The sequence below is a fragment of the Schistocerca americana genome, chromosome 6, assembly GCF_021461395.2.
Source record: "Schistocerca americana isolate TAMUIC-IGC-003095 chromosome 6, iqSchAmer2.1, whole genome shotgun sequence".
Classification (NCBI taxonomy): Eukaryota; Metazoa; Arthropoda; class Insecta; order Orthoptera; family Acrididae; genus Schistocerca; species Schistocerca americana.
Genome location: NC_060124.1, coordinates 252204203 through 252226184, shown reverse-complemented (window position 1 = coordinate 252226184; position 21982 = coordinate 252204203). Strand labels below are relative to the sequence as shown.

The 21982-nt window shown below is 42.5% G+C and overlaps 1 long non-coding RNA gene across 1 annotated transcript in view; it reads left to right on the top strand.

Moving 5' to 3' along the window:
* Positions 1 to 21982, top strand: part of LOC124619831 — a 1502867-nt gene that overhangs the window by 773765 nt on the left and 707120 nt on the right. The window contains exon 3 of the long non-coding RNA XR_006980140.1: positions 7504 to 7554. This is a non-coding gene — a long non-coding RNA (uncharacterized LOC124619831). The remainder of the gene's footprint in view (positions 1 to 7503; positions 7555 to 21982) is intronic.

The following is a 21982-nucleotide window of genomic DNA, read 5'->3' as shown; positions in this document are numbered from 1 at the left end:
TTTATCCCAATGTTTCCATCGCCAGATTGACGATTCCTTGATGCCTCAGGGTGTCCTATCAAGCGATCCCCTCTTTTAATCAAGCCCGCAGCTCGTGGTCGTGCGGTAGCGTTCTCGCTTCCCGCGCCCGGGTTCCCGGGTTCGATTCCCGGCGGGGTCAGGGATTTTCTCTGCCTCGTGATGGCTGGGTGTTGTGTGATGTCCTTAGGTTAGTTAGGTTTAAGTAGTTCTAAGTTCTAGGGGACTGATGACCATAGATGTTAAGTCCCATAGTGCTCAGAGCCATTTGAACCATTTTTTTAATCAAGTTGTGCCTTAGTTCCATTGTTTCCCACCAATCCAATAAAGTACCTTCCCATTAGTTATCCTATCTACCCTTTTAATCTTGAACATTCTTCTGTAGCACCACATTTCAAGAGCTACTGTTCTCTTCTTGGCTGTATTGGTTATGGTCCACTTTTAAATTCCGTGCAAGACCAGATTCCTGACAAACACCTCCAAACAGACTCGGTAACACTGAAATTAGCACTTTTTTTTTATCTGTACTGTTATACAAAGACAAGTCCGTATTTAACTTCATTACAAAAAAAAAAATCTCTAAGATTCTTGACCGATTTACTTCAAATTTTTACACGGTTCTCCAACAAACAAACTGATGGACATAGCCTATATATTTTGATACATAAAAATATAATACGTAAAGCGGAAACATTAAAACCAAGAATCTTGAAAATATCTTGAACGATTTACTTCATATAATACATATACACGGTGGTCCACTGATCGTGACCGGGCCAAATATCTCACGAAAAAAGCGTCAAATGAAAAACCTACAAAGAACGAAACTTGTTTAGCTTTTCTTGAAAATATCTTGACCGATTTACTTCATATAATATGTATACACTGTGGTCCACTGATCGTGACCGGGTCAAATATCTCACGAAAGAAGCGTCAAATGAAAAAAGAACGAAACTTGTTTAGCTTTTCACCATTTTATATATCGGGGGTCTATTGATAGTGACTCGGCCAAATATCTCACGAAATAAGCGTCAAACAAAAAAACTACAAAGGACGAAACTTGTTTAGCTTGAAGGGGGAAACCAGATGGCGCTATGGTTGGCCCGCTAGATGGCGCTGCCATAGGTCAAACGGATATCAACAGCGTTTTTAAAATAGGAACCCCCATTTTTTATTACACATTAGTGCAGTATGTAAAAAAATATGAATGTTTTAGTTGGACCACTTTTTTCGATTTGTGATAGATGCCGCTGTAATAGTCACAAACATATAGCTCACATAGCAATTTTAGACGAACAGTTGGTAACAAGTAGGTTTTTTAAATTAAAATACAGAACATAGGTACATTTGAACATTTTATTTCGGTGGTCCCCCCCATGAGCCATAGACCTTGTCGTTGGTGGGGAGGCTTGCGTGCCTCAGCGATACAGATGACCGTACCGTAGGCGCAACCACAACGGAGGGGTATCTGTTGAGAGGCCAGACAAACATGTGGTTCCTGAAGAGGGGCAGCAGCCTTCTCAGTAGTTGCAGTGGCGACGGTCTGGATGATTGACTGATTTGGCCGTGTAACACTAACCACAACGGCCTTGCTGTGCTGATACTGCAAACGGCTGAAAGCAAGGGGAAACTACAGCTGTAATTTTTCCCAAGGACATGCAGCTTTACTGTATGGATGTATGATGATGGCGTCCTCTTGGGTAAAATATTCCGGAGGTAAAATAGTCCCCCATTCGGATCTCCGGGCGGGGACTACTCAGGAGGACGTCGCTGTGAGGAGAAAGAAAACTGGCGTTCTACGGATCGGAGAGTGGAATGTCAGATCCATTAATCTGGCAGGTAGGTTAGAAAATTTAAAAAGGGAAATGGATAGGTTAAAGTTGGATATAGCGGGAATTAGTGAAGTTCGGTGGCAGGAGGAACAAGACTTTTGGTCAGGTGAATACAGGGTTATAAATACAAAATCAAATAGAGGTAATGCAGGAGTAGGTTTAATAATGAATAAAGCAATAGGAATGCGGGTAAGCTACTACAAACAGCACAGCGAACGCATTGTTGTGGCCAAGATAGACACGAAGCCCACGCCTACGACAGTAGTACAAGTCTATATGCTTACTGGCTCTACAGATGACGAAGAAATTGAAGAAATGTATGAAGAAATTATTCAGATAGTGAAGGGAGACGAAAATTTAATAGTCATGGGTGACTGGAATTCCATAGTAGGAAAAGAAAGAGAAGGAAACGTAGTAGGTGAATATGGATTGGGGTTAAGAAATGAAAGAGGAAGCCGCCTGGTGGAATTTTGCACAGAGCACAACTTAATCATAGCTAACACTTGGTTCAAGAATCATAAAAGAAGGCTGTATTCATGGAAGAAACCTGGAGATACTGGCAGGTTTCAGATAGATTATATAATGGTAAGACAGAGATTTAGGAACCAGGCTTTAAATTGTAAGACATTTCTATGGGCAGATGTGGACTCTGACCACAATCTGTTGGTTATGAACTGCAGATTAAAACTGAACAAACTGCAAAAAGGTTGGAATCTAAGGAGATGGGATCTGGATAAACTGACTAAACCAGAGGTTTTACAGAGTTTCAGGGAGAGCATAAGGGAACAATTGACAAGAATATGGGAAAGAAATACAGTAGAAGAAGAATGGGTAGCATTGAGGGATGAAGTAGTGAAGGCAGCAGAGGATCAAGTAGGTAAAAAGACGAGGGCTAGTAAAAATCCTTGGGTGACAGAAGAAATATTGAATTTAATTGACGAAAGGAGAAAATACAAAAATGCAGTAAATGAAGCAGGCAAAAAAGGAATACAAACTTCTCAAAAATGAGATCGACGATAGGTGCAAAATGGCTAAGGAGGCATGGCTAGAGGACAAATGTAAGGATGTAGATGCTTGTCTCACTAGGGGTAAGATAGGTACTGCCTACAGGAAAATTAAAGAGAAAAGAGAACCACTTGTATGAAAATCAAGGTCTCAGATGGAAACCCAGTTCTAAGCAAAGAAGGGAAAGCGGAAATGTGGAAGGAGTATATAGAGGGTCTATACAAGGGCGATGTACTTGAGGGAAATGTTATAGAAATCGAAGAGGATGTAGATGAAGGTGCAATAGGAGATACGATACTGCGTGAAGAGTTTGAGAGATCACTGAAAGACCTAAGTCGAAACAAGGCCCCGGGAATAGACAACATTCCATTAGAACTACTGACAATTTTGGGAGACCCAGTCCTGACAAAACTCTACCATCTGGTGAGCAAAATGTATGAGACAAGCGAAATACCCTCAGACTATAAGAAGAATATAATAATTCCAATCCCAAAGAATGCAAGCGTTGACAGATGTGAAAATTACCGAACTATCAGTTTAATAAGTCACGCTGCATAATACTAACGCGAATTCTTTACAGACGAATGGAGAAACTGGTAGAAGCCGGCCTCGGGGAAGATCAGTTTGGATTCCATAGAAATATGGGAACACGTGAGGCAATACTGACCCTACGACTTATTTTAGAAGCTACACTAAGAAAAGGCAAACTTACGTTTCTAGTATTTGTAGTCTTACAGAAAGCTTTTGACAATGTTGACTGGAATACTCTCTATCAAATTCTGAAGGTGGCAGGTGTAAAATACGGGGAGCGAAAGGCTATTTACAATTTGTACAGGAACCATATGGCAGTTATAAGAGTCGAGGGACATGAAAGGAAAGCAGTGGTTGGGAAGGGAGTGAGACAGGGTTGTAGCCTCTCCCCGATGCTATTCAATCTGTATATTGAGCAAGCAGTAAAGGAAACAAAAGAAAAGTTCGGAGTAGGTATTAAAATCCAGGGAGAAGAAATAAAAACTTTGAGGTTCGCCGATGACATTGTAATTCTGTCAGAGACGGCAAAGGACTTGGAAGAGCAGTTGAAAGGAATGGACAGTGTCTTGAAAGGAGGATATAAGATGAACATCAACAAAATCAAAACGAGGATAATGGAATGTAGTCAAATTAAGTCGGGTGATGCTGAGGGAATTAGATTGGAAAATGAGACACTTAAAGTAGTAAAGGAGTTTTGCTATTTGGGGAACAAAAAACTGATGATGGTCGAAGTAGAGAGGATATAAAATGTAGACTGGCAATGGCAAGGAAAGCGTTTCTGAAGAGGAGAAATTTGTTAACATCGAGCATTGATTTAAATGTCAGGAAGTCGTTTCCGAAAGTATTTGTATGGAGTGTAGCCATGTATGGAAGTGAAACATGGACAGTAAATAGTTTGGACAAGAAGAGAATAGAAGCTTTCGAAATGTGGTGCTACAGAAGAATGCTGAAGAGTAGATGGGTAGATCACATAACTAATGAGGAGGTACTGAATAGGATTGTGGAGAAGAGGAGTTTGTGGCACAACTTGACTTGAAGAATGGATCGGTTGGTAGGACATGTTCTGAGGCATTAAGGGATCACCAATTTAGTATTGGAGGGCAGAGTGGAGGGTAAAAATCGTAGAGGGTGACCAAGAGAAGAATACACTAAGTAGATTCAGAAGGATGTAGCCTGCAGTACGTACTGGGAGATGAAGGATCTTGCACAGGATAGAGTAGCATGGAGAGCTGGATCAAACCAGTCTCAGGACTGAAGACCACAACAACAACAAGATTTCGTTTGTTCCAATGTGATACATGTACCTTTGTGAAGTTATCGTTTCTGAGAACGCATTCTGTTACATCGTGATGACCTGTAAATACCACATTAATGCAATAAATGCTCAAAATGATGTTCGTCAACCTCAGTGCATCTGGCAACACGATATCGACTTTTTCCACAAATGTTAAACGGTCCATTTTAACGCGGCTAATGTATCACGAAGCAAATACATGTTACGCGATACCACGTACTTACACGTTTGTGACTATTACAGCGCCATCTATCACAAAACGAAAAAAGTGGCCCAGCTAAAACATTCTTATTTCTTTACGTACTACACGAATATGTAATAAAAAAATGGGGGTTCCTATTTAAAAAAAACGTTGTTGATATCTGTTTCACTTATGGCAGCTCCATCTAGCGTTCTTATTTCTTTACGTACTACACGAATATGTAATAAAAAATGGGGGTTCCTATTTAAAAAAGCGTTGTTGATATCTGTTTGACTTATGGCAGCGCCATCTGGCGGGCCAACCATAGCGCCATCTGGTTTCCCCCGTCAAGCTAGACGAGTTTCGTTCTTTGTAATTTTTTTTTATTTGATGCTTATTTCGTGAGATATTTGGCCCAGTCACTGTCAATGGACCACCCTATAATGTGTGTGTGTGGTGTGTGTGTGTGTGTGTGTGTGTATACAGTGCTTAAAGAGGAAACGTTGTTACCAAAATGCTTGAGACATTTAATTCATTTTTTCAATGTTTGTTGTATATATATATATATATATATACGTATACAATAAATAAGGAGAAAATGTCAATAGCGAAAGAAAGTCTCGAAGAGTTCTTGACCGATTTTCTCCAAAATTTTAACAAGGTTCCATAATAAAAATCCGGACGAACACACATACACTTTCTTTTAACAATAATGTACAAGTCTTCTCTTAGAACCGACTGCAAGAAAGAAAATCTGTTCTGTGGAAAAGAGCGACTTAATATTATTTCTTGCAGCCAGTTTTAACTCCCACATTAGCTAAACTGTTTGTCCCGCACACATTATTTTCACATAGATAAATATAATTTTAAAGAAAAATTTTATTCACAACAATATGCTGTTTTGTTTTCTTCCACGCAGTTGGTTTTAACAAAATGCAGGAAAGTTGTATTTGTAGTTCATATACTTGTGATTAGAATATTACTACGGAATCAGAGTCATCCGAAACTTTGTAATCCTTCACGTTCACAGACTGAAAATATGTGAAGTACTTTCATTGAAGCTACTACCAATCCAAATCCACCAGCTGGAGAGGTGTCCCTTATACCCTGTACACCAATGTTCTCAACCGATTTACCCACTCATTTTAAGTGTCTTCAATTCTCTACCAAGGTTTAGTCCGCAAAAACAAAGAACAAAGCTCAAGGTCAGAGAGAGAGGAAGGAGTAGGTGGAGTCAGAGAGGGGGAGTTGATGCGCAGAGAGAGGGGGGAGGAGCAGGAGATGGAGAAAGAGAGGGGGGGGGGGGGTAGGAGAAGGACGGAGTGAGGGGGCAATAGTGGTTCAGGACGTATACCCAGTCACCATACATATTTAGCAATTGCCAAGTATTGTCAGGTTCGCTAGTAAATTAAAATTATTCAGTACTAGTCTTTTTTCTATTGCCACCCTACATTTTATATCCTCTCTGATTGAGTTATTTTACCCAAATAGCGAAACTGATGCATGCCTTTTAATTTGTCATTTCCTCATTTAACTCACTCAGAAGCATCTGTTTTATTTCGACTACATTCCATTATCCATCTTTACCTTTTGTTGATTCTAATGTTGTAACGTCTTTTCAAGAAGTCGTTGTTTTCCTATAGGTTGGTATATATGGTGAAGGCTGTATGATGTGGGGCGTATGCAGTTGGAGTAATGTGGGACCCATCATACGTCTAGATACGACTCTGACAGGTGACAAATTCCTGTCTGATCACCTGCATACGTTCGTGTCCGTTGTGCATTCCGACGGTCTTGGGCAATTCCAGCGGGACAATGTGACACAGCACATGTCAAGAATTTCTACACAGTGTTTCCAGGAACACTCTTCTGAGTTTAAACACTTCCGCTGGCGACTAAACTCCCCAGACGTGAACATTATTGAGCATATCTGGGACGCTTTGCAACGTGCTGTTTAGAAGAGATCTCCACCCCCCTCGTACTCTTACGGATTTATGAAGAGACTTGCAGGGTTAGTGGTGTCAGTTCCCTCCAGCACTACTTCAAACATTAGTGGAGTCCATGCCAAGTTGTTTTGCGGCATTTCTGCGTGCCCGGGTGGGGCCTACACGATATTAGGCAGGTGTACCAGTTTCTTTGGCTCTCTAGTGAATCAGAAGTGTCTCAATTATTTTTCTGTAGACTGCTGGGCCATCTGGGAGCTGTGACCCTGCAGGCTGAAGTTCCTTTCTTATGTATGAGAGTCGTCCACCCCGTCTTGAGTGACTGGTTGCCCGCCCCAGTGTGTGGTGTGCATGCGTGGGAAGAACATCCCTTGGGCTGTTCTGGTTCGGCCCTGCCTACTAGCCAGCACTAAAACGTCCTACATTTTAATACATTTCTTACGCAAGTAAACAGAACCCAGAAACCTCACCCTCTCCAAATGCATCACGAACAAGTAACGAGTTAAGAGAAAAACACTTTATTTCTTTTCTGGTGGCGGGTAATTCAGTGTCTGCGATAAGTAATCTCAAAACCAAGAAGGTTCTTGAAACACTGCTGCTGATGTTCACTTCTTGTTGCTTTCCACTTTTTTTTTAATGTTTTGTTATCCACTAGCACAGAAGAAAGGTTTCTAATTTGTATACTTCCTGCTGTTTCAGATTGCCGAGCAGTAAAAGTCTCCTCTAAATCGACGCAGTGGGTTTCAGCAGGTAAGATGGGCGACAATATTTCAAAATTAGCATCACCTCTACTCTTTTCCTAATTTATTCTTCTGTGTTCCCATTTACAGTGATTAAACACAACATAGTGAATAAAATTATCTTACGCCAAGTGAAGTCATCCCACATAGGGGAGGATAGCTAGATAGCGAGTGTGGTTAAGACCAGACGACAGACACAAGGGGCTGTAGGGTAGTGCTGGCCCCCACCCCACCGAACACGGGAACATGCTAGTGACGTAAAAATTCAGTAATAACACACTAACACACTAGTACTGAGCCACTTCATTGGTTGGTATCAACGACTGGCGAGTACCACAACACTGACAGTCTTTACCAGAAGCGTTCCTACTTCGGCCGGATATAATGTACGGAGCGTAGATCTAAAGAAAATGCGAACTAACTGTAGTTTGCACTTAACGCTAGTAAGAAGTACTGAGACGAAGATTCGCGGAATTTCAACAGCTAAATATTTTTTAAGGACTAGAAGATTTTACTAAAAGGGAATAGATTTCGCTCCTCATCGGCGTGTACACAGTCTAATTAACATTATGCACGAAATGTGTCTCTACCACTGCCGCTAACTAAAACAAACGGCACTCTGACCTGGGGTATAAATTATACTCGGTGATAAAATTAACTGTCTGGTAATTAACACTATGCTACCGTGTGTGCCGCCGAAATGGTGTTTCTATTTCATGCACAATACCAGCAGACAAATCAGGCATTGGCATGTATCATTTTTGTCAATTTTCTATTAGGAATGAAAACAAAAAATTATCTGTGTTTGTAGTGATCGAAAGAATCATTAAACAGTCGTAAAAAGAAATAGGCGTAATGTTTAAATGTGTAAGTAAGCATCCAATTGGAAAATGTGATTCCAGAGAGTTTCCGTGTTATGCGGACAGCTGCTTCTCGTGTCTACAACGCGATTTTATAAACGTCTCTAAGGCAACGTCTTGTCACACCTCTACAGACAGCTACCGTTTCCGCCTACAGCCGCTTGCGCTTCGCAATTTAATGCTGTTCAAAGCGCTGCCAGGTGTTAGGGATTTCCGTAATTTGTCTCGAATGTAAGAACGTCTTAGTGGCAAAGAATAAGTGTATTAAAACCTTATGCATGATGCAGAAATTTTTCACGCATCTCAGTGTTTATGACGTTTTACCTCTTGACCTATTTTCCGTACATTGATGTATTTGTGTGAGCACATTCAGAGGTATATGTGGATACTGTCTGCGAAATATGTTGCGAACAGAGTTGGTAGCAAAGAAGCAGTAAATTTAAACGTCACGCCTGATGCGCCGGTTTCTTACGTATCTCATTGTTCCTGACGTCGTATCTCGTGAAATACGCTAGCTAGATGCTTATTACCTCCAGAGAGATTACTGCATGACAGTAACACACACACACACACACACACACACACACACACACACACACACACACACACACATTTTTATGATATGCATGGATTTCGATTAACGACCCAGCCGTCCTCTTGTTGTAACACCAAAATTCGCAGCATCTGAAGAAAACGGCTTTGTGGACAGGCAATATGTCGCGCATAAAATGTAAACAACACGGCAGATCACCGGAAGCTCCGTATCAATCAGTTGCGCCGAGAGAAAATGAGAGAACTCTCGATTTGTTTGAGTGATGGGGCTGCTAAGTGCTATACCACCTATTGCACTCCCCTGACTTAAGCCCTCGTGAGTTCAACTCGATTTATAAACTGAAGGAAACACTTCACGGCATTAGCTTCAGAACTGCTACAAATTCGTCGGGCAATAGACCGCGCCGCTCGAACTTTCAACACAACTGGCACTGCTATGAGTACCCTACGACTTCCACATCGCTGGCAACGGGTTATACACTATGCTGGTGACTACTTTGAAGGTCAGTAAAACTGTGAAACACGTGTCTATTTTGTACGAGCTGTAAATAAATAGTTGCCACTATTAATGTTCCAATCATAGTATTTTTGTTACTGTCTACTAGTTCTAGCACATATTATTTTGTGGGTGTTGGTTTCTGATTCTTAGTTACTTGTGGATCAATGATCAAAGTTTATAAGCAGTACACTGAAACTGGCTGCTAATTAAGTCAGTCCACGGCAGGTATCTCTAAACCAACCGATCGTATATGAGAAGAAGAGCCATCAAACGATACCACAGCCACAACTCAGCGCAACGCTTGGAAGCAGACCGTTAATTGATGACACATTGTTAGTTGCAACAGTTTTTCTTCGACAGATTAATTTTGTAGTAAATATCCTAATTATGTAACTTGGCCACCTTACTTTACAAAAAAAAAAGTAGTTCCTAAGCTTTTATTCAGATCTGTTACCATCTGACGCTACAAATTCGTGCTTGAAATATATTTTCCACTCATGTACTTGGTTTTATCATAGCTCTACTGGTAGTGACAATAGTAAGTAAAGTTGGATGACGCAGTTGGCCGTTATAGCCCGACAAAAAGTTCAGCTGCCTAACTGGAAAGAGTTTTCTTCTTTCATACACAATACAACTTTTCCTTTGCAAAGTGTGAAGTTCTGTGTTAAGTGTGTCTGTCGACTGTACGTGCCCATAATGGGTGTGTTTTTACTTCAGTGTTTTCTTTGGGTTGTTTGGCAATAACAGAAGGCAGAGGGACACAATGCGCAGCCTGTTCTTTTCGAATATCAAGAAGGCGACAGCAGAGCTTAGCATCTACCATCAACAGTGTCCGAGAACTTCACCCACGAGTCACTACGAGAAGGTTTGGAATTTAATCCATAGTCCAGTCGCCGGCCGAAGTGGCCGAGCGGTTCTAGGCGCTTCAGTCTGGAACAGCGCGACCGCTACGCTCGCAGGTTCAAATCCTGCCTCGGGCATGGATGTGTGTGATGTCCTTAGGATAGTTAGGTTGAAGTAGTTCTAAGTCTAGGGGACTGATGACCTCAGACGTTAAGTCCCGCAGTGCTCAGAGCCATTTGAGCCATAGTCCAGTCAACGAAGGGAAATTAGGGGAAACATTACCGTAGTAGAAAAATTTTTGTTGAGTTGTAGGAGGGAGTGCCACGAACAACATACCGAAAAATCTTGACCAGTGAGGTGAGAGTTTAAGGTCGAGGGTCCGTTTGAATAACTCTGAAACCGCGGCTTCCAGCAATACTGTTTTCTGAAACAAAATTAAATTGCTTTATATTTCGTACAAAAAAGATCTCATTATTTCTCTAGGATTATTAGGTTTCACAGTGCACGGGATGGAAAAATCGCAAGTTATTAAAGATAGTGTTTAAATGGTATATAAAATTAATTTTTATTGTTAAATTACGTTATCTGAGAACAAATATTAAATGTATATACCACGTCGAAGTGCAGTAGAGCCACCACATTAATGGATAATTTGTTTTATGGGGGTCTGACGAGCTGCAAGCTCGAGCTGGGATTTTTGTGTGGAAAATGTGACGCGCGTGCGTGAGGGAAGAAGGGTCTGCAAACTGGAGAGCGAGGGGGCGGGTCCCTCCCTACTCTCTCTAACCCCCTACATCACAAGAAACAACTGCAGGGTGTTTCACATTGTTATTACTGTCGTTTTGTCGAGTATCGGCAGCGGCGCAAAAAGTATCGACCACGACAGAGATTCTGTACAGCAAAGCGGTATCGCGAGGCACGAAGGAGATGCTAGGAGGAAGCCGTGCCACCCGTAGTTCCGAGGCGGCACCGCCACGACTCTGCTCTGAAATAGCGTCGCTACAGACCAGGAGCGAACTTCTGTCAGTGGTCGGGTCCTGCCCACTTCCGGGAAGTTCTTGCCCGAGTAACGTCGTTTTGCTGCCTGCTCACCGTGACACAGACCGTGTCAACCGTTGGACAATGAAGAGACTTCCGTCTCCTGTGAACTGTACCTATGCGCCAACGCTATCAGAACTCTTTCAACAAGTGTCTGCGAAATTACTTTTTCTAGTGATTGCAATGGAGCCGCAGTACGGCCAGTTTCAACTGTATCGATTCACCACACAGTAATCGCTGCTCCTTTAGTGTGCTCTGAACCGCAAATCAACGTTAGCAGTTTCGTAGCTACAGCCGTGCCTGGTGATCTACGACAAGTTTTGTTGTAATTAATGGAGTATTACTTATTCCGAGTGTTCGAACTAACTGTATTGTTATGACCACCTCAGTGTCTAAGAAGTCGGACACAAAAATAACGACGCTTCCACAGTTCGCTCTGTGAATTCCTGGCGACGCAGAGCGCAGACGCGCCGTAGTTGCGGGAGGGAGATATTTACTGTCTACCACATGTATTAACAATACATGGAACACAGATAAGAGTTACTGCTAAGCCTAACTTAAGTACGCATATAGACACGTGTAATTCCTCCCAAACCGTTGTTTGTACACCACTAGAACCGAAATTGATTGTAGGTTATCCTGTACGACAGTTGCAGCTTTCTTCCAAGAAAGGTGACTCGCACTACGTTGAGCGCTGGTCGCTTTTCAGTTCCCAGACTATGGCTCTCCAGTACTTCTTGCCCAGTTTTCTTATATGAGTAGACAAAATGAGTTCACTCAGCTCTTGTTTATATATTTCAGCATTTACACTGACCAGCCAGAACATTATGAACACCGGCCTGCTATCGATATAAACCCGTCCAGGGGATAGCAGCGGTACCTGGCGATGAATGACTTCTGGTCAGACACGTACGGGGCATGAAGTATCAATGAACGTGCTGTCCGTGTGTAGAATGGGGAAGTCGCGCGATCTATCTGAGTTCGACCGAGGGCAGATTCTGATGGCTCTAATTCCACGCGTTATTGGGTGTTCGAGGCCGGCCGAAGTGGCCGTGCGGTTAAAGGCGCTGCAGTCTGGAACCGCAAGACCGCTACGGTCGCAGGTTCGAATCCTGCCTCGGGCATGGATGTTTGTGATGTCCTTAGGTTAGTTAGGTTTAACTAGTTCTAAGTTCTAGGGGACTACTGACCTCAGCAGTTGAGTCCCATAGTGCTCAGAGCCATTTGAACCATTTGGGTGTTCGAAGAGTGCTGCGATGGATGCCTTCAACACGTAGCGAAACCAAAGTGAAACCACGTCCAGCGTTATGAGGCACATCTAAATCTAAATCTACATTTATACTCCGCAAGCCACCCAACGGTGTGTGGCGGAGTTCACTTTACGTGCCACTGTCATTACCTCCCTTTCCTGTTCCAGTTGCTTACGGTTCGCGGGAAGAACGACTACCGGAAAGCCTCCGTGCGCGCTCGAATTTCTCTATTTTTACATTCGTGATCACCTCGGGAGGTATAAGTAGGGGGAAGCAATATATTCGAAACCTCGCCCAGAAATGCACCCTCCCGAAACCTGGACAGCAAGCTACACCGCGATGCAGAGCGCTTCTCTTCGAGAATCTGCCACTTGAGTTTGCTATACATCTGCGTAACGCTATCACGCTTACCAAATAACTCTGTGACGAAACGCGCCGCTCTTCTTTGGATCTTCTCTATCTCCTCTGTCAACCCGACCTGGTACGGATCCCACTCTGATGAGCAATACTCAAGTATAGGTCGAACGAGTGTTTTGTAAGCCACCTCCTGTGTTGATTGACTACATTTTCTAAGGCCTCTCGCAATGAATCTCAACCTGGCACCCGCCTTACCAACAATTAATTTTATATGATCATTCCACTTCAAATCGTTCCGTGCGTATACTCCCAGATATTTTACAGAAGTAACTGCTACCAGTGTTTGTTCCGCTATCATATAATCAAACAATAAAGGATCCTTCTTTCTGTGTATTAGCATTACATTACATTTGTCTATGTTCAGGGTCAGTTGCCACTCCATACACAAAGTGCCTATCCGCTGCAGATCTTCCAGCAATTCGCTACAATTTTCTAATGGTGCTACTTCTCTGTATCTACATCTACATCTACATTGATACTCCGCAAGCCACCCAACGGTGTGTGGCGGAGGGCACTTTACGTGCCACTGTCATTACCTCCCTTTCCTGTTCCAGTCGCGTATGGTTCGCGGGAAGAACGACTGTCTGAAAGCCTCCGTGCGCGCTCTAATCTCTCTAATTTTACATTCGTGATCTCCTCGGGAAGTATAAGTAGGGGGAAGCATACTACAGCATCATCCGCGAAAGGCCGCATGGAACTTCCGAAACTATCTACTAGGTCATTTATATATATTGTGAAAAGCAATGGTCCCATAACACTCCCCTGTGGCACGGCACATGTTACTTTAACGTCTGTAGACGTCTCTCCATTGAGAACAACATCCTGTGTTCTGTTTGCTAAAAACTCTTCAATCAAGCCACACACCTGGCCTGATATTCCGTAGGCTCTTACTTTATCAGGCGACAATGCGGAACTGTACCGAAGCTCTTCCGGAAGACAAGGAAAATGGCATCTACCTGTGAGCCTGTATCTAATATTTTCTGGGTCTCATGAACAAATAAAGCGAGTTGGGTCTCACACGATCGCTGTTTCCGGAATCCATGTTGATTCCTACAGAGTAGAGTCTGGGTTTCAAGAAATGACATGATACGCGAGCAAAAAACATTTTCTAAAATTCTAAAATAGATCGCTGTCAGAGATATAGGTCTATAGTTTTGCGCATCTGCTCGACGACCATTCTTGAAAACTTTAACTACCTGTGCGGTCACCCCTCATTACAGACGTCGGACGTCGTAGGCTGGGCAGACTGGGAGAACAGGACAGGCGGAGAACAACTGTACCTGAACATACAGTGCATCGAACACAGCTAATGATGGTCTTCCATAGCCGACGACTCATGCAAGTGCCAATGTTACCACCACGACATCGGCAACTACGACTAAATGTCGACATGACCATCGGCACTGGGCGTTGATGCATTGGCAGAGCGTTCCATAGTCTGATGAATATCGATACCTGATTCATCATGCTGAATGGGGGGGGGGGGGGGGGCATCAATCTTCCTCCTTCTAGGGGAACAGCACCTTGACACCTGTACTGCGGGGCAGAGACAAGCTGGTGGTGGTCCATTATGCTCTGGGGAACATTCACGTGAGCATCCACTGGACCAGTAGACCTCGTGGAAGGCACCATCATAGCCAATGAATATCGTACACTTGTTTCAGACTACATACACTCCCTCACGACCATCATGTTTCCCGACGGCATTGCCATTCGTCAGCAAGATAATGTGCCGTGTCATAAGGACAGGTGTGGTTCTATAAACACAGTGGGAGTTCCAACTGATGTTCTGGCCCTCCAGCTCACCAGAGTGAACCCGATCGAACACACATCGGATGCTATTGGACGTGGCGTCAGAGCTCATCGCACCCTCCGCGCAATTTACGGGAATCAGGTGACCTGTGTGTGCAGATGTGATGCCATCACCCTCCAGCTACCTGCCAATACCTCATTGCATTCGCGATACGACACGTCGTACTATTATCCTTGCGAAATATCCGGCAATTAGGTAGGTGGTCATAATGCTCTGGCTGATCAGTGTATTTACTGTTGTTAAGTCAGCTTCTGACTAGAATAAGTTAATATGAACCACTAAAGAGACGTGTTTAATTTGTAAGTGTTGGTGGGAAGAGATTGGATTGGTAAGTGTGGAACCTTGTTGCTTTCTGTCGTTGAAAATGTATTTTGCGGACGTAAAATAATGTTGTGGTCACTCTGTCGTGAGTTAATGAATGACCAGAAAGTTACTGCACTCCTCTCGGTATTAACTGTTACTGGCAGACTGCATAAATGAATTGGTGGCTCTTGTAGAACAGTCTACAGTGAGTGGATTCAGTTACCACACATCCAAGTTATATCTTGTAAGATGGGTGTGAATTCGTCTAATGGATTGGGACTGATAATGTTCAGGTCCGGAAGAGTAATCTGCTGTAAGACATTGCTTGACTTATGTTGAAATATCTCAAGTTCCATAACACCTAGCCGAGATACGTGTGTCACAAATGAAGTCATTGAAGCCTCTGGGCCTCTTGCAATGTGTAGAGAGCCGAGGCTGGGCTGATGCGTTCAATACCCTTCGTGCTGTGAAAAGTACTCCAGCCATTGATGGTGGAGAAAATAAAATCAACATTGTTGGACACATATTGACAGCATGTTACAATTGGCCCGGTCTCTTCCGTGTGATAGACAGCTGACAGCTCCAGCTGTTGAGGTTTTTTATGTAATAGGTCACTTAAAAGCTGCCAATTGGTACTCAATAAACTGAAAATAACTGCACTAAATATACACGAGCTCAGTAAGATTATTTTGTCTACTCACGTAAGAGATCAGCACAGGAATCGCTGGGGAGCAATAGTCTGGCACATAGTATTGTATAGTATGGCATTCCCTCCTACTACTGTACAAAAATTTGCCACCATACGAATTTTACGAAGTTTTCTAGTCTTAGTTGACTGGGCTACCAGCGGACTGGAGTGAAGTTTGTTGATCATAAAATGTATATCATCAGCTCTCGTCCGTTTTCTGGCCGAACAGCAGCGAATAAAATGTCTTCTACCATAAGGATTTAAGCTTTCTAAGACCGAGGTGGTTGTACTAGACAAGTCTGTATTAACGGCCACGGCTATGGAACAGTTGGTGGTGCTACTAGTGACTGTTTGCACAAGTTCTGAGAATTTATGAGCTTCTGCGTTTCTCTGTGTTCATTATGGGGTGGCATTATGCCACTGAACCTAGAGAATTCCGTGATCCCTGTCGCAGTTACAGGGGACGCAAAAAATGGTTCAAATGGCTCTGAGCATTATGGGACTTGACATCTGTGGTCATCAGTCCCCTAGAACTTAGAACTACTTAAACCTAACTAACCTAAGGACATCACACACATCCATGCCCGAGGCAGGATTCGAACCTGCGACCGTAGCAGTCACGCGGTTCTGGACTGAAGCGCCCAGAACCGCTCGGTCACCGCGGCCGGCCAGGGGACGCAGACATGTTGTTGTCAAGGCACTACATCAGAAAGTAACGCACGGAATCATTATGTACAATATTTCCAAAATATTTGGAAAATATCATGCGCAATAGACTTTATAAACAATAAAGAAAAACATACTCAATAGCGAACAGTTTGGATTTCGAAATGGACTACATTTAACTTGATGGGTGATATACTAGAGTCAATAAATCAGAAATTATAACCATTGGGAATATTTTGTTACTCGGCTACTCATGATATCTGCATCCAAAAAGTTAAAGTATAATGTGGTTGTAGACAGTGCAGGCTGGTGGGTATTTTGTAGTCTGAAGCACGGAAAGCAGAGGGTATAGTTCCATCGTGATCACATACCAATACGCATTCAGGTATGAAGCAAACAAACAGCTTGTATGCAAGCATCTGTTGTGCATCATCTGTAGTTTCTGCTATATATACAAATTACCTTCCGCTTGCGTTGTCGGAAGGTGACACAAGCTAAGGAATAAAATGCAGTAACAGAAAACATATTGAAAAGGAAGCTAATGAAACATTTGAAAATATCGACAGACAGAACAAGGTAATCGCATCATCATTAAATTTCATAATACATTACTCATGGAACCCAACAAGCTGTAAAAATGAAATATAAGATTTAAAAGTTAAGTTTTGAGATTGCAGGTAGATAAGTGTCTTGAACTAGGGAACCAACTGCGTATAATTAGTGGATCACCTTAATTTGGCTACATTTGTAGTACATACGATGACTGCTGCAGCTGAAATAAAAATGTCGAGACCAGTGTATTCTGCGTATCTTCATTGCCTTCTGTGTCAAAGAATCACTTTTTTTGGGAGAGGACTCAACTTCCAGGGATGAACTGTACACACTACGGACGTGTGTTAGTCCGCAGCTCGTGTTCTAGTGTCTAGTGTTGCTGCCTCTGGATCACAGCGTCCTGGGTTCGATTGCCAGCTGGGTTGGAGATTTTCTCTGCCCACGGACTGGGTGTTGGTGCTGTCATCATTTCATCACCACCATCATCATGCATGACAATGGCAAGATTGGACTGTGTGAATATTGGACTGTATGAATATTGGACTGTGTGAATATTGGACTGTGTGAATATTGGACTGTGTGAATATTGGACTGTGTGAATATTGGACTGTGTGAATATTGGATTGTGTGAATATTGGACTGTGTAAAAATTGGGATTTTGTATGTGTGCTGATGACTGCACAGTTGAGCACTGCACAAACCAATCATCATCATCATCATCATCAGATGTGTGTTATAAGAATATATATTAACGGACTAAAAGTATCTGGAAGCCCTACATAGCGCTGAACTGATCACTAGATGTCAGGAGAGGCGCACCCGTCAGTATAAAAGGAAGCAGAGAGTGTTGTGTTGTCAGCAGAGAAGGAGCAACAGCAGAATGGGTCGATAACGAGACTTCGAACGTGAAATAGTCATTGAAAGTCACTAAAGTAACAAGCCCAACAGGCACATTTTAGCCTTTCTGAAGCTGTCTAAGTAGACCTCTGGTGATGTGATTGTGAAGTGGCAACATGAATGGAACAACCATGGCTGAACCAGAAATGGACACACCTCATGGACAGACGGACAATACCCATCCCGCATTGCAGAGGGTGGTTGTAAAAAATCAAGAGAAGGAAATACTCATGATTTTCAAAGTGCTACCAGCAGTCCAACAGCACAATGATTGTGTGTGTGGACTTAAAAAGACTCGGTTATAGTGGTCGAACTGCTCCTTACAAGCTAGGAATTTCTGCAGTAGTGCTAAGCGACACTTGAGGTGGTATAAAGAGCAACACCACTGGACGGTGGATGACTGCAAAGGAGGGATTTGGAATGATGAATCATGCTATACCATATGGCAATTCTACTGAAGTGTCTGGGATTGGTGAATGCCATGAGGACGTTACCTACCATCATGTGTAGTGCCAACTGTAAAGTACAGAGCAGGTCATGTTACAATATGGGGGTGCTTTCCGTTGTCAGGGTGTGCTCCCCTTATTGCAGTTAAGAAAACTCTGAGGAAGCGTATGAACACATGTTACAGCATTGTGTACTGCCTACAAGAGAGGAAGAGTCTGGGGCCGATGACTGTGGCAGCACGACAGTGCACCTTGTTACAGAGCACCATCTGTGAGGTACTACTGTACGACAGTGCACTCTGTGATAAACCAGCGCCTATGAGTCGTTGTTTTGTGGACAGCAACATTCCTGAAGGAGCTCCAACCTTAACACAATGCAACATTTTTGGGATGCGTTAGAGTGTATACTTCGCTCCAGACCCCAGCTGTCTCAGGTTTCGACTCTCGAGGAAGAATGGACTGCCGTTCTTCCAGAGACAATCAGACACCTCATTAAAAGTGTCCCCAGCTGAATTCAAGCCGTCATAAAGACGAAGGGTGGACTCACCCTATATTAATGTCCATTAAACGGTGTCCAGGTACTTCTAATGAAATCGTGTGTCTAGTGTTACTTCAAGAACATTATGTAGAGTCAAATAAAATAATGGAATTGTACTAATTGCTTCATAGTAAATTTACGCATTAATATCCTTGTCGTTAGCAATATTTATCTTCTCTCAAGAAGCAGTGACAAGTATCAGAATAGCAGTAAGATCAAATACAGCCTCTGACAGGTCTTCAATGGATTAACATTAAAACAGATAGGAAATGGATGCATGGGGCTAACGACCCGCTGCTCTCCACTTTCACTCCCTCTAGATTCTTGACGTGTTCTGGGGCTCTGAAGTAATTTACACCGACGGCTCAATGGCTGATGGTCACGTAGGCTTAGCATATGTTCATGGAGGACATATTGAGCAGCACTCCTTGCCAGTTGGCTGCAGTGTTTTCACTGAATAATTGCTCTTGAGTACATCCGCTCATGCCCTGGCGAGGCATTTTTCCTGTGTACTGACTCACTGAGCAGCCTACAAGCTGTCGACCATTGCTACCTTCGCCACCATCTGGTAGCGTCCATCAGGAGTCCATCTATGCCCTGGAACTGTCCCGCCGTTCCGTGGTGCTTGTGTGGACCCCAGGAGACGGAATGGCATAACAGGATGCACAACAAACTGTGTGTCATTAAGGAGACTATGAATGTGTGGAAGTCTTCCATGAAGGCCTCTCGCAGGGAATCAGTTGTCCTCTGGCGGCTCCGCATTGGCCATACGTGTCTAACGCATGGTTACCTAGTCCGTCGCGAGGACCCACCTCAGAGTCACTGTGGCTCCCAAATGACAGTCGTCCACCTCCTGATGGACTGCACACTTTTAACCGCTCAGAGGCAGACTTTTAGCTTTCCCAGCACTCTGCCTTCGGTGTTGGGCGACAGTACCTCCAAAGCAGCTTTAGTTTTATGTTTTATCCGTGAGAGTGGATTTTATACTTCCATGTAGGTTTTAGCGCATGGCCTTTGTCCCTCTGTGTCCTCCAACCTAGTGCTTTTAGGGTGGAGTTTTTAATGTGTTTCACAGTGGTTGGCTTTCCCTTTTTATCCTCGTTGTTGGCCAGCCATTGTAATCTGTTTTCATGTTTTACTCTCTTCTGTTTCTAGCGTCTCTCTGTTGTTATCTTGTCCTCTTTTGTTCCTGTTAGTGTTCGTTGCCTTCCCTTCGTTCTTGTGGCTTTTCCTTTCTTTATGTTTTGTGTTAGATGTTTCGTGCGTTTTATTCACACACTTGTGTCATTGTTTCATTAGGAACAAGGGACTGATGATCTCTTAGTTTTGTCCCCTCTCCCGCCTTTAAACCAACCGACCAACCATACATGCGTTGGACATACTGTTCAACACATGTGTACCTATGCATCGATGTCCCATCTGTTTTAATGTTAACCCATCGAAGACACGTCAGAGGCAGTTTTTGATCTTAGTGCTATACTGATACATATCAAATGTTGCGTAGGTAATGTGGTGAAATTAACGCAGGAGTATAAGTACAGGTATGGGAGTCCTCAGGCAAGCATGGTACATAAAACTCTTTCCCCTTCCTTTACGCCTACCCCACTCCACCCCAGTCCCAACTCCAGAAAACACTGCTTATAATCGTCTTTCACAACCATTCCCCTCCATTTCACGTCACATAACATTGTTACCCTGGCTGCACTGCTCCCACTTGAATCAAGAAGTAAAATAAGATAGAAAAACTTAAAGAAATCAGTTTTATTTTAAGTACCTTGGTAAAGCTAAATATAATCTTAACAATTTTCCCTGGTTCTTCAATACATAACAGCTGGTCACCCATGAAACACTGTGCATAACAAATACTGCAAGTTACATTTTAATTAAATACAAGACTAATCTATTTCTTATGACAATCTTTATTTTACTAGTAAGACAATCTTCTTGCATTCAGAAAAAGATAGTCGCTGATTATTGTTTTCTTCCTTGAAAAACATTAACCTACATAAAATACAGCGTGTAATGGGTATAGGTACAGATATTTCTGTTGTTGACTGAGGACGGTGTACTGGACAATATTACATCAGTATTTACGTCATTTGCAGACTAATAATTATATCCATTACGAGTCGTATGTTTTTAGGTTGGGTGGTATCTACAAATACATTTGCCAAAAACAGAGATTTAAAATTACCGTAAGCTCCTGTAGGCTATCGTAAGCAATAGACTACGTTAGTCTTCCTACAAGCTTTGGTCGGTCAACATCACAGCGTCATTACCTGTATGTTACATTTGTTGCACGCCTATATGGCACCACCTCATTTCGATCACTTTGTTTGTGTATGTGATCAGCGTCTTATTAGATTCCTCTAGAAACCGGATATATGAAGGATCACGTAACATACGGATCATTATTGTTCTACACACGTATCCTCCTCTTTGTTACTTAAAAATAAAGACTATTTATAGCAAAATTGAAACTGTCGGTGTTTAATTCCAATTTTAAATCGAAGCTGATGATTTTAAACGTGAAACAGTGCGATGCTGCAATAAAAACAAAAAATACAGATTTATCATACAGCGCTAAGAATCGAAATTTCCTCAAAATAGGTAAAACTGAAAAAAAGCATAACAAAAACATATCAAACATGGCTTCAGTACTTCGTCGACCTTACGTAGAACGTGTTTCTATTATTTCTGAACAACTTTCGCACTTATCGCTTACAACAGGGAAATCTTGCCATTGATCACGATGAAAAACGTTCTATTGAGTACAGAATAATATCAATAATTAAATATATTTCTTGCGTTGGTGTATATAAACTGTACTTGCATTAAAAGTAAATCGAGCTGCTAATTGTTTTTATTTATAAAATACAATGTATAGTTTGTTAGCAAATAATATACAGAACGGAATAATACTGAACGATATGTGGTTCTAATAATGTGCAAAACAAACAAACAAAAAACTGTCCTCCTCTCACACATTCATTTATGTTTCTTTCCCTACCGATAATGCTACCATTTACTACGTCATTTACGCACTGTACCAAAATTAACGAACCATAGTTTTGGT